At 40.1% G+C, this 13,317-nt stretch overlaps 1 protein-coding gene and 1 long non-coding RNA gene across 6 annotated transcripts in view; one reads left to right on the top strand and one right to left on the bottom strand.

Annotated features, from left to right (window-relative positions):
• Nucleotides 1-13,317, top strand: part of efna4 (ephrin A4) — a 48,784-nt gene that overhangs the window by 12,050 nt on the left and 23,417 nt on the right. The gene's annotated exons all lie outside the window — the stretch shown is intronic.
• Nucleotides 1-13,317, bottom strand: part of LOC147172391 (uncharacterized) — a 52,791-nt gene that overhangs the window by 27,405 nt on the left and 12,069 nt on the right. Inside the window, exon 2 of one of the 2 annotated variants that reach the window (XR_015095445.1) lies at nt 1,768-1,894. This is a non-coding gene — a long non-coding RNA (uncharacterized LOC147172391). The remainder of the gene's footprint in view (nt 1-1,767; nt 1,895-13,317) is intronic. The other variant, XR_015095446.1, reaches the window with a different exon arrangement.

Genomic DNA, 13,317 nt, shown 5'->3' with positions numbered 1-13,317 from the left:
TCGCAAACCTCCATCAGTTGTGGAAGCGCATTGGCCTTTCATAGATGCTCTGGGGCTCGAGCGACAGAATGTAATATTTGACCTCAAAATATGAGCTGCGACATCATTTCTGCAGGTATGCTGGCTCGTAATGAGGTGAATAGCATGTCTGTTGTTGCCATGGTGACACCGGATCACCTATTTTAGAGGCCCCACCAGCCAGGACCCCTCACGTTGACCAGCTGAGACCATGTTTTGTAGTGAAAATGCAAAAAAAAAAATTGCCATCATTTCACAGCCGATATGGTCTTTGTTATACTTTGACTTTGTAGGAATAAAGTAGGTTTGGTGTACAAATATTTTTGCTCTCTTTAGCCAACAATTTCATTCAAGTCTTGAGATGAAAAAAAATGTGTTTTTTTTTAGTCCATTATTATTATGATTATTTTAGGAAAACCCTTTTTGCTTTTATTCTTTTATAGTTTATTTTTACTATAAAATAATTGTAATAATAATTTGTATCCTATTTTTTAATTTACTAAGTCAAACTACTGTAAAAAACAAACAAACATCATTTTAAAAAACGTTATTTAATTAATTATAAAATTTAACAAAATTATTACAAACTAATCATTAGACCCCCATATGCAGCTTTGATTAAAGCAAAATGTTTCATATAGGCCATGTTGTGGCATGTCACCCATTATAGTATTATGGGATGTTTTTTTGTTTTTTTTACTTAATACTAACCCAGCAAACAGTGACATACTGTAAAAATATGTCCATAGTTTCTGCTTTTGTACAAAAGAGAGCTCTGCGACCTGTTAAAAAGCAAGAAACTATCATTGAATAATATTTAACTTGAGTCATGAAAGGGTGAAGGCGTAAAGTTTCTCCCAGCCAGTCAGCACATAAAGGTCATAATAATGAGAAGCTGGGGCGTAATGTAGTAAAAAAAAAAAAAAGCTGATTCAACATTACTTTAAGGGAAAATAATTAATTAATAATTACAAAATAAAAAATATTTAAAAATGTACATTTTCATTATTATGAATAACTTAACGTGTAAATAAAATTACAAATAAAAAAATAAACCGTCAATCCAGATTATCTTTGTTTTAAAAACATATTATTGTCACATTTAAAACAAATTTTTATTGCATAGCGCCAAATCTTCTATAGGTGCGTCTCGGAGAGTGGCGGGGGAGTGGTGGGCAGCTGTGCGTGACTAGAACAGGGCAAAGCAGAGTGCCTCGAGGGGCCAATCCGGGCGACCTTCCGCACCCGTAATACGCGCTCCGCTATGACGCCTAAGAGTTGTGACGGAGAAAGATGGAGATGCAGAAAGAAGCGTGCAGCGGCTGCGATGGCGGCAGGGAGGGAATGGAGGGCTGAGGGCCAGTTTGGGCTCTTGGGATTCCAGAGCAGTGACCGTGAAAGTGCTTAGATAAACACAGAGACTGAGGAGGAGGAGGAGGAGGAGGGGGGGGGGGGGGGTTAAAGTGGAAGAGGCAATGGAGAGAAGCGAGAAGGTGAAGTAACATGCTTGAAAGTGAAGGCTTGGGGAACTGTCGTGCGAGTGAGAAAAGTAGCAAGTAAAATACATTTTGGTTGTATGAAAGCCATTACGATGCATTTTAACCCGTCTCACTTTGAAATAATCCACAATTAAATTAAGTCGGCATGTGTTACTCCTCTCTCTGTGACTGGTTTCTCTTTCTTTAAGCAGCCTTCCTTCAGGTCCGTCCACCTTTTTACTGTTTACAAACCGCGTAGTGGTTCGCTCACCTGACTTCCGTGCAGTGAAGTTATGAAGGGTCTGTTTCTAGATGTGCCGTGTGATTGACAGGCGACCAATCCTAGGTGAAATCTGGTTTTGGGCCCCAAGTCAGCCAGGATAGGCTCCGGCTCTACACTAAAGAAAACCAATGGTTGATTTTTGATACATCATTGGGAAAAAAAGGATGTCAATCATTAAACAAGTAGCAGAAGCATTGAGTGGTCAGGATGGAACAAGGAATTTAAGGAATGTTGTCCTGGGCTAGATAAGCAGGTCACATGTGCCGCAAGTTGGTCAACTGCAGCAACACAGATTTATTTATTGCACATTTTGTTTTAGTACAGTGGTGCCTTGAGATACTACTCCAGTGACTTCGTTTTTTGAGATGAGAACCAACCGTCTTCCATCTGATTTTTATTTATTTTTTTCATTTGAGTTGCGAGCAAAAATTTGAGATCCAAGCTGTTCATTGCTACTTCGAGTTGAAGTTAACTGTCATAACATAAAACAAACAGAATTCCACTTTGTGTATTGAAAACTGCATAGCTTTAACAGTCCATTTTTTGGGCAATGCTAACAAACAATACAGAACATTAGCAATTAGCATCAATGTTTTGGTGTTATAATCCATGAAGCAACAAATATTTTAAAACACGTTGAAAGGCGACTAACATTACTCTAGCTTACTCTCACTATTAAAGCTTTTTTGTTGTTGTCAATTTGTATTATACTGCCCCGTGTACACACCAGGAGGAGCAGCACAATGGCCACTGAATTAAAGCGCACACACAAAAAGTGTGTTGAAAGTGTATCTTTGTTGTTGTTTTGTTAAGTAAACACAATGAAGGTTGTCTTTTCTATTCTATTCAGATACAAAAGCATTTCTCAGAAACGGTGCTTGCTTATTGAACTAAATACGACAGACTAGTCATTTTTCTACATGGTTTTTTTTTTTGTAATGGGATAGCACATTTGATGCTCGTTTCTCACATTTGATGCTCGTTTCTTCGTGTTTTGATTTGGAACAGAACGTACAGCATTACCAGTGCACTTAACTGTATTAAACACACAACTGCCGCTATTATTGTGAACTCAAGTTGGATGTCATACTTGTAAAGTGGATATATTTAAAACGGTTTCCGTGCTATTACATGGGGAAAGTCATCCAGCACAAGTCGGAGGAACTGAAAAGTGACCACGCTTTGTTTTATTGACTCGTGTGCCCACTGGCCTCTCCCCTCCATCTTCTCCTTGCCTCAGTCTAAATAATTTAGAGTGGTTGCCTCTATTAGGGCGCATTTCCTTGACATGTCTGGACCGGCCGCTGCCCGTCCTCTAAATCGGAATCGCTCAACTAAAGTAAAGTGATGAAGTAGTTTTCTTATATTGTCGTTTATTGATTCCTGACAAAGGCGTCTGTTATTATAAAAATAGTGTTTCCGGCACGGTCCGAACGCACCGATGACAAGTTTTCCTTTTGCTGATGGATGTGTTGCTCAGCTGGAGAGCAGCGATGCTTTTGCATAGACCACGTGGAATTTGAGGAATTTGAGGCCATGTTGCGTGCAAACATGTTTCAGCATATTGCTGCTGTTTTAGCCCTCCTTTTGCACTCTTTCATGGGATCATCACACTTTCTTTACATTGATTCCCGAGCGTTCTTATGTAATGTTTGTCTTTGTATAATTATGGTACATTTGATCTGTTTATTCCTCTTCATTTATTTTTCACTATTGGGGCTGTGTGTGGTATCACAAAACAACTCTGTTGTTCTTCCGGCCTTCAAGTTAGGCATTAATTGCAACCTTATAAATTATAGGATATTTATTGTTTAATATTAGTGTTGTCAGCATATATAAGCAGTTAAGCTTTGTCACTTCCCTTCTCAAGAAACTGAGGCAAATGTGCTGTCTCCCAAAAATGTGTGTAGTTGCTTACAGTGCAAAACTCTTAACTTTGATATTATTTATGTATAAATTATGTTAAAGTTAGCCAAACTACAATTAATAAATAATGTTATACCATCTGGTTGGCTTTCTACAAGTAGTTGTAAACCAAACGGGGGCACCAATGACCCCAAAGTGAATGTGAAGGGAAGGATGTGATGGTTTTAATATTTCCTGCTTTGACCTTCAAGTCCTGCAGATAAAAACAAAAATGTGGTGCGAGAATGTTGGAGAGTGTCTCTTATCAGACATGTGACCTACTTAGGGGAATTCTCAAAGACAAGTCAGATTTATCGGCCTTTTGCCATCTTGGCTTTGGATGCATCCGTTTCACTCTAATGTGCCGTGTGTGTGTTTAGTGTTGATGCTAACATGCTCTTCTTAGCGCATTTGTACGAGAGGGGATCCTGTTGAGAGACTGAGGACATCAGTCAACTGTGGCAGTATGTTTTGTTACGATCAAAATTCTCTTCTAAACAATTTCAGTCCAAATCTTGACCACTTTTTTTTACAAACACGTTTTGTGGCAGTTTTTAAAATCATCCACAATTGGCTATAAATGTATTGGCATGTATTACTTCTTTCATTTGACTTTGGTTTCCTACCTTCCCGCACTGACTGTACTGTCAATGACTAGCTTTATAGATGTCCTTCATAATGACCTAAAATGGCCAATTATTGTTTGGAGTGAGCGAGCGAGCAGCCCGGCGGTATTGAGCAGCGGGAGAGGCTAACAAGAGTGGCTAGCGGGAGAAGCTAGCAAAAGTTAGCGAGCGCAAAGCAGAGAGAGACAAGCGGTGGGAGCCTGAATCGCGGGACTAGCTTTGGAAGGTAAGCAGCGGTCGATCCATTGGGTCCGACACTAGCTCGAGGAAGGTTGAAAGTCGGATTTAAACTACCAAAATGGCGGATAGTGATAAACTGTTTTTTGTTTTGGTCCTCCAGCAAACTTGCCTCCTCGCAAGTTTGCTTCATTTATGCATTTATCTTATTTCCTAAGCATTCCATACAGTTCAGTTGTTCACCGTCTAATTTCATGCAGGGAGATAGAGGCATACTGTCACGTACGTCGTGTTACTTGAAGTTATGTCGAATATTTATGAATGAAGAAAGCTATCTAGTTTTATACTCGAGTAAATTGTTTTACCAATCACTGTATGTGTTTCCATAGTGGTCGCCATTGTAGAGTGACGTCACATCGAAGTTGGTCGGTGAAGTTGGGGTACTTTTTTTTTTTTTCCCCGACTTTGCAAGTGGGATTTCCGACTTCCCATTTTCCTCAAATGCAGCATTAGTAGCAATTACTAGACCTACGATTATATATATTAATGAAATGGACGTTGATGTAATAGAACATATTTATTTGCATTTTAGTGACATTAACAATGGTTTTGTATTTTAAATGAATTATTAGTTCACCACTAGGTGGCACTAAATCCTACACTCTGTCCACGTCAAAAATGCTTAATTCTTACTCTGACCATTTAAAAAATAAAATAATAATAATAATAAAAAAGGGTTATTCCAATAGAAAATTCTAAGAATGAAATAAATGTTAATGTTGAGAAAATGAATCAATGAATTCCTTTTTTCTTTTTGTGATGGATTATGATTATGACTTCTGATCGTCCACTGTTTTTAATAGTTGATGACATTTGTTTCATTGTCATTTCCTTCATTTTGAATGAACATAATTAAGGCTTGTGTTTACACTACAGCTTTGGGCTTTCTGATGATATGTTATGGGAAGGCAAAGAAAAAGATGGATGACCCGTAAGGTGTATGGACGGGGCTTCGTTTTGGCCCTGATCTCAGCTCTTGATTGGTTGTCGTCCTGGTAACGGCACAGTTGACTTTTATTTAACCCCCACCACTCTTGCCTGTGCACGTCTCCAATACTTTGTGCTTTCTCTGGAACTTTGTTTGTTTGTTTGTTATATTGGAGGTGAAATAGAGCAGCAGTTATTGCTAGCGGAGGTCACAATGCTATGGTCAAACTGTGAAAATAGAAACAATTGAAAGACTGCCAGCCTCGTCTTGAGCGCATTTACATCACAGAGTGGGTAAAATCTTATTTTTGGGGGGGGGGGGGGGGATACCCTGAAAAACTAAGATTAGGTCTGACGGCAGACACACACACACACACACACAGTGAGGAGTGGCTCTTGTGCTTTGTGGACACCTGTAGCCGTATCAAAATGCTCCTGATGGGCTGGTTTTGATACTGATGGCGCGCCGGAATATGACATTTTCCTCACTTCTGATATGCTGCTGAGACACGCAGAATGGACAACAGGCAGAAAATAAGATCTTCTTTTTGGGCTTGAAATAGCAGTAGCGAAAGCATGGCACCATTTTCGTACTACAAAGACATTTGACAAATTACATTTTGGTATATATATTTAGGGGAGGAAGTCCCTTGTGACCCACGATTCTCACGATGTTTTGCCTACGATAACAAAAATATCACAATTAGGACGAGTGATTAATCGATCTCTATCCATTTAATTCACGTTTGTTCATAAGGATGATTTATTAGTGACTTTCATAGTTCAAATGTGAGAAACATATTCTGTTTTCAAGGCTGCTGGAAAGTAGCAAATATGTTATTTGGAACGTTCCAATCACAATGGAAAAAATAGTAGACAGCCATGGTGAATGAAAAATATGTTGATTAAAAAAACAGAAAAGAAAGAAAATATAATGGGGGAGTCCTAACTTTACAATTTAAGGAAAGTCCTACAACAACGATGATTATAGCAATATACTGTAGCTACACACCAAATTGCAGTAAATCTAATACGGTGAATGCTCTCAATGGCAGCCATTTTGGAAACTCGGCATCAAACAATAAGTCTGTTATTTATATTAGGGTTGCAGTCCCTAAACATTGGGAAATATACTCCGTAACTAGAAATGAGAAGAATAGAAAAAAATTGTTAAATTCTCAATGTAAACTACTAAATGATTCAATAAAATGTATTACAATTTATTTTTGGTACTATTTTTATTATATTATTTCTCTTTATTACAATAAACCAATTGGCCAATTATCAAATCCGATAGATAAATATAAAATAAATATTTGAATAAATCAGTTTTAAGAAAATGCTCTGGTGGCCTGATTGAAGAACTAACTGGGCAGAGAGTGGCCCGCAATAGTCTATCACTTTGTCCTTGGCTATTGTTTTGGTATTTCCGACTTTTTCGTTTCCAGGAATGCGGCATAAATGCACTTCCTTGGTGGAAACGCACACAGATAGTGTCGGAATAAAAACAGGAAACAGTTTGTTCTTTCCTGCACATCGTGTCAGTGCCTCTCGTTGGGTAAAGCTAAGAATCTTATGAAGGCGTGTGTGGGGGGGGGGGGGGGGGGTTGCACCAAGAGATTTTTCGTCCGGCTTTGCAGGCGGTTTGGACGGCAGGGGGTCCCCAGATGGTCCGAGGCGTGGGGGGCATAAGTACCAGGTTAGACACAACACTGGTGTTTGGGCTCGGCAAAGGCTCAGTGTGGGGGGTGCGCAGCTGATAAGAGGGGACGGGGGGCGAGGCGGGGGTTGACCTGATTCTACTCCCATCGCATTTACATGTCGATTGTACAGAAACACTACAAAGGAAATAGAGCGGGATACTTCTGCAACAGTTGTTATGACGAGGAAATCCTGTTGGGTCATTGAGTCTGGATTCCACTTTGTGACTTTCCCAACATTGACTCTTTACTTTTTGTTCCATCTAACAACCAACAAGAGGCCCGAGTAATGCACTAAAATTAGTCCAAAACCGCCATTTTTGGGGTTATGGCAAAGCCCAGCATTTTTTGTGGCTAAAGCATTTCCGCCTTGTTTGGGGGAGAGCGCGTTAGTGTTGGTGTGTGTCACCGCATTGTAGAAAACAAGTCTGGTTTGATTTTGAGCTTTTCATGTGATTTCCTGGCAACTCCCTGCTTAATTACACCAGGATAGTGCCGTTTTGAAACGGTAGCCTCACCACCTGCTTAATCACTTCATCGTATTTGTTTGGAGCCTCCTGAAAGCGAAGGACAGGCTTCAGCTTCAGGGTTACGTTTCTTAAAATGATATGTTTATGAGTTCTGACTTTGACCTTGACGCGTTCCAAAATCTCTAGAGAGAATTCGTCACTTAATTGACTCTTAATTTGATTGTCCCCCCAAAAAAAATGCCGTCTTTGCTTATGTTTAATCAAAAGACTTTATTAAGGTTAAATTTGAGTTCAAGTTGTCTGTTGTTCCCAAGGTCATTTCACATCTCACTAATGAAGGATTTAGATGGTAACAAATTGGTAACCGCAGGGAGCCGTTAATTTACGACCGTCCTACCAATCAGTCCGAAAATGATAAGGATGAGGAAGGGTTATAATAATGATAGTAATCTATTTGATTGCTGAGCTTTTTGTCAATTTATTGTTGATTAAGCACTTGTTGAAGTCAAAATGAATTGCTCTCTTAAGAAGTCTTCAGCCATGATCTTCATTCACACCGTTGCCAACACTGCCGGGTGGTATCAAAATACAGAACATGCCTATCTGTTTAAAGATAAAGGGAATAGACAGGGGTATTTACTGCCCTACCAACTAATCAGCTGATTCTGGCTCTTCGAATATCAGCCAACTGATGATGGTTGACTTACTACAGTACAATTTTACAATTTCAGATTATTATCCTATAGTGAAATCACAACTGTATCACAATTAGGGATGTAACTAAAACGCCAATATTGTGATATCGCGATATTAAAACTTCCACAATATCGTCGTCCTCATGTCATGATAATAAAAGTAGCACATCTGATATATATAAAAAAAAAAGTCAAAGGTTAATTTCCATTTGTGCAGTTTTAGCACCCTCTAGTGGCTAGTTTTTTTTGTGGAGTTTAATTTTCACAAGGCGCATGTTTTGGCCGTTTTATGTCCACGCTAAAGTGTCTCAATGTTAAATGTTATTAGAGATTATGGGTTGTTTATATGCATTGCTGTTATGTACAAAAGCACAATATTGTGTGTGTGTGCGTTTTTTTTTAGTATGAGCTCACTTTTTTTTTTTTTTTACAATATTGTTACCTTTTTTTTATATCGGCAACCTCGCCTCAATATTAAGATATTTATCGTATCGTGATATAGTATCGTGATGTTTGGATATCGCGACATCCCTAATTACAATGCAGTCATTTTTTTTGCATATTTTACATCAAGCATCATTATGTGGTTATTTGAAATCAAATGTGTATTCCTTTTTGTTTTGTTTACTTTGTTGGTGAACTTCAACTAGGAGTGGCATTATTTTTTTTTCAAGTGTCCGTTCACTACATGCTAAATGTGCTGGTTTGTGAAGTTTGTTGCCATACAACGCTCACATCCCAAAAATGTTACTCAGGTCATTCGTTACAGTAATTCCCATCCGCCATAGCATACTTAAGTTAAGTGATACCTCAGCCAAGGCTCAGTGACCACAGTGAGCCCATTCTGCTGAGTTAAAGCTCGAGTTGGTCAGTCCCTCCCCCTCCTGTTGAGTTTGACCACGGCGCAAGTCTCGGCGCCACCGAGTCTTCTGCGCCTCCCACCGTCCCCGCACAAGCTTTAACTTTAGCACATATGCACGAAATGCAGCCTTTGCCTGGGGATTCTCAGTTTTTCACTGTGGAATATTTTTAACCCGCGTGTTTATGGCGGTCGGCGGGTGCTCAGCATGCGTGATAGGGATGATGCGTTTGAGTATCTGTTCTGTATTCCTCACGCCATGTTGTGGGATTGTTGCTCTTTTTAATTATTCTCTTATATTAACGGATCAAAGGTCTCCGCCACAGTGGAACCTATGCACATCATTAGAATGGCGCACGCACGCTCGCCGTTACCACCGCTGTGTGTGCGCATAGTAACACTGACACACAATGAGAGCCTACCTATGATGCTCCAGTTGGCCCTTCGCTAAGGATCAAGTACAGTGAAGCCCTGATAATTGCAGGGAATTGGGATTGAGTCCTTATATTCACACCGATAAATACATCTTCAATGAACCTAGCATGCATGTTTTTGGAATTCTGGAGGACAAAATCTACACAATCACGAGGGTATGGCCCAATAGTGATACCTGGTATCAGTACTCGCCCATCCTTACCAGTTAATGATAAGATAAATGGGGTCAAATATAAGGCCTGTCGCCCAGAATTGGCCCGTCAAGGAGACTAGTCTGGCCCGTGAGGACACAACACAAACTGTGTTTTTTCACTAAAATTAGCTGTTGCTAATTTTGTTCACTGGAGGGCACACTGACGATAATTTACAGTAAATAACAATCTTCAGTGTGTTCAGAGAAAGTCACGTGACATACAGTACTGGTCCAGTCCATTCATATCACAGAGAAATGGTTTTGTGTTCAACTAGAGGCTTAAATTTCACACTAAATAAGTTTGGGCATTCTAAAGTGAGACAAGATCAGCATTTGTTTGTTGTTTTGTTGGTGGTTTGTTTAGCCATGAGATGTTTTTAATGTAAAATATGTGCCTTGGCTCATTAAAGCTTGGGAAGCCTGCACCAGACCACCAACCCACCAGAGCAAAAATATGTAAATCTTACAACCGGGAGATTTTGTTTGGTCAGTCTACTTCTCCCAAGTCTGGTTTGAAAATGTCACTTTTGAGTTACAATTTCATTTGGACATAAAAAAAAATGTCAGGGACATGTACAAGATGACGCTCTGTCACCAAACCACACACGGTTCCACCCATGATTTCGCTGTGCTGTCACCACGCTGGTGGCTGCCTGGCAGGTAGGAGCTGAGTGTAATTAGGGCGCTCGCGAACCTACCAGTCTGCCGGGGGTGGGGGGGGGGGGGGGGGGGGGCTGACAGGTTGACATCGCGAGAGCATGTTGTTGCTGTAATTGCTGGCATGCATATGGTGAAGGCCTTGATTTAGCGGTAAAAAAAAAATCACTGCCTAAACAGTTCGGTTGTATTTTAGCACAATTACATTTCATCTTTTAAGAACTGTTTCCTCCAGTACAATTTTCATGGTACTTTTTAGGAATCAAACCTCGATTTAAATTTTTGATGACCGCTGGGGTGCTTGAGAGATGAGCATGTGTTCAGCAAAGCCGGCAAGCTGTGTTTGCCCTCCTTTCCTCAAGTCCTCACGTCGTCCACCTCCTCCCATTCCACACGCTCGTTCCTCCTCGCTGACTCCCCTTTCCCTCTCTCCTCCGCTCTGTCACCCCTCCATAAAGGCTCCCACTGGCAGACCTGACCCTTCATGAGCCGCATCCGGACCCTCTCTGCTTTATTTTTTATTTTTTCACCCCCGTGTTCCCCGCGTAAAGAGAAGACTAATTAAAGTCTTCCACTTGGTTGTTCCACCTTCTGTCTGATAGTCTGCACTCGTAGACTCTCTGGGGTCACTAATTAAAGCGCTTAACTTTCTTTTGATTTTTCTTTTCTTTTTTTTTTTTTATTATTACCTGTTGTTTCAACTCACTTGCATTTTGCCTTCCTAATTAGAGGTAGTTGCATTCATTAAGACTTTTTCGCATGTGGTGAAAATGTCAAGTCCAGACTTTAAATTGCCCAAAGGTGTGAATGTGTGGTTGAATAGTTCTCTGTCTCTATGTGGACTGAGATTGACATGTGAATAAGTCCAGGGTCTGTCCTTGGTCCAGAAACCGTATAGAAAATAGATGGATGGGTGTTTTGTTTTTTTTATGCTTGGCAATGTTGGTAATCACATGCAAATCAATTTATATACTGATACGGCTTTGTACCAGAGGGCACAATTTATTCAGGATACAGGGTTTGAGAAACCATGTCCTTGCTGGACAGCCCACGACAGATACTCATGGGACAACTGGCTCGGTCACCGTCTCTGTGATTCATAATTTCACAGGTTTTATGTTAAGTTTTGTGAGTCGCATAGAAATGAATGAAGTTATCATTTTCAGTGAATGGAGTGAGGTTCCATGGGTTGAGTCAACACGTGTGCTCCCTTGTAATGTGTATTCCAGGTTATAAAATATAATGATCAGTATGTCGCATGGAAGTGAATTACGCTATTGTTTTCAGTGAATGGAGTGAGGTTCCACAGGTTCAGCCAACAACTGTGCATGCTCGTCTATGCTCCCTCGTAATGTCTTCCAAGTTACAAAATTGATCATTGTTTTATAAGTGGCATAAAAAATAATGAAAGTATAATTTTCAGTAAATGGAGTGAGGTTCCACAGGTTGAGTCAACATCTGTGCATGCCCATCTATGCTCCCTCGTAATGTATATTCCAGGTTATAAAATAATGATCAGTTTTGTGAATTGTAGGAAAATGAATTAAGGTATCATTTTCAGTGAATGGAGTGAGGTTCCACAGTATGAGTCAACACATTTGCATGCCCATCTATGCTCCCTCGTAATGTATATTCCAGGTTATAAAATAATGATCAGTTTTGGGAAGTGCAGGAAAATGAATGAAGCTATCATTTTCAGTAAATGGAGTGAGGTTCCACAGGTTGAGTCAACACCTGTGCATGCCCATCTATGCTCCCTCGTAATGTATATTCCAGGTTATAAAATAATGATCAGGTTTATAAGTCGCCGGGAAATGAATAAAGCTATAATTTTTAGTGAATGGCGTGAGGTTCCACAGACTGAGTTAATAATGTAGTTATTTTTTAACCACAACTTTGGTACATTTTGGTGTGCGTGTTTTTTGTTTCATTTTAGTCCTTCTTTTTTTTAGGCAGCTGGGTACAACCCACCTCAACAAGAATCCTATCTATTGCAACACTAAGACTGTGTGTTTTTTCATTATTATAATTATTAACTCGAGCCCCACCATTCCTGGTTTTAGGTGTCAAGCACATTGCCTCATCCCCCTCATTGCCTCTCACCATGACTTTCCATTTCTTGTCTTTTCTTGTTTCTGTTTTTCACGCTCAGCCTTTATTATTCCTCACCGACTTCCCTCTGCCTCCTTCTGCCTCTCCTCAGTCTCGGCCCATATTAGATTATACACGGGTAACTCTTTAATATACTGTATCTGACAGGAAGGCAGGAATCGGCGCTCTACATTATGCACCTCTTCTGTTCTAATGATGCCGTCTTGTCCACGGGTTGTTATTGTGCCGAAAACCAGTCAACCTCGACGGAAGGTTTGCCCGTGCATGCCAATCATGTCTGTGCGTACACTTGCGTCTGTGCTTATCTGCACTGTACAGGTGGGGAAGCAAGTAATACAGGTTTTTGTTGGGGTTTTTTTGTACTTGAACTCCTCTCAATGGTCTTAATTAGCATTGATGTGTGTTTTAGCGTCACTTTCTTGACACTTTGGTAATTCTAAAATATTGCCTTCCAACACCCCAAAAAAAAAAAACATCACTGAGCCCCGGAGGTAGCAACATTCCACGAGGCATTTAGGAATCCCTGAATACCCTTTATCTGCTTAATTGCTTTCTCTTTCCATTCAGTCTCCTATTACACTGTGTAAGTGTCTCAGCAAAGCCCTCAGTCCATTGTGCCAGTTCTTAAACCGACCTTTTGCAGACTTGAGGGATCATTCCTCCACGGCGAAGCCAAAAATCCCTATTGATTTTAAGTGATATGTGGCACAAGAGCGAGGAGG

Source organism: Leptonotus elevatus, chromosome 6 (assembly GCF_054856555.1).
Source record: "Leptonotus elevatus isolate MCC_2025b chromosome 6, RoL_Lele_1.0, whole genome shotgun sequence".
NCBI classification, from domain to species: Eukaryota; Metazoa; Chordata; class Actinopteri; order Syngnathiformes; family Syngnathidae; genus Leptonotus; species Leptonotus elevatus.
The sequence above is the reverse complement of the archived record's forward strand: the minus strand, read 5'-3'. Positions and strand labels throughout refer to the sequence as shown.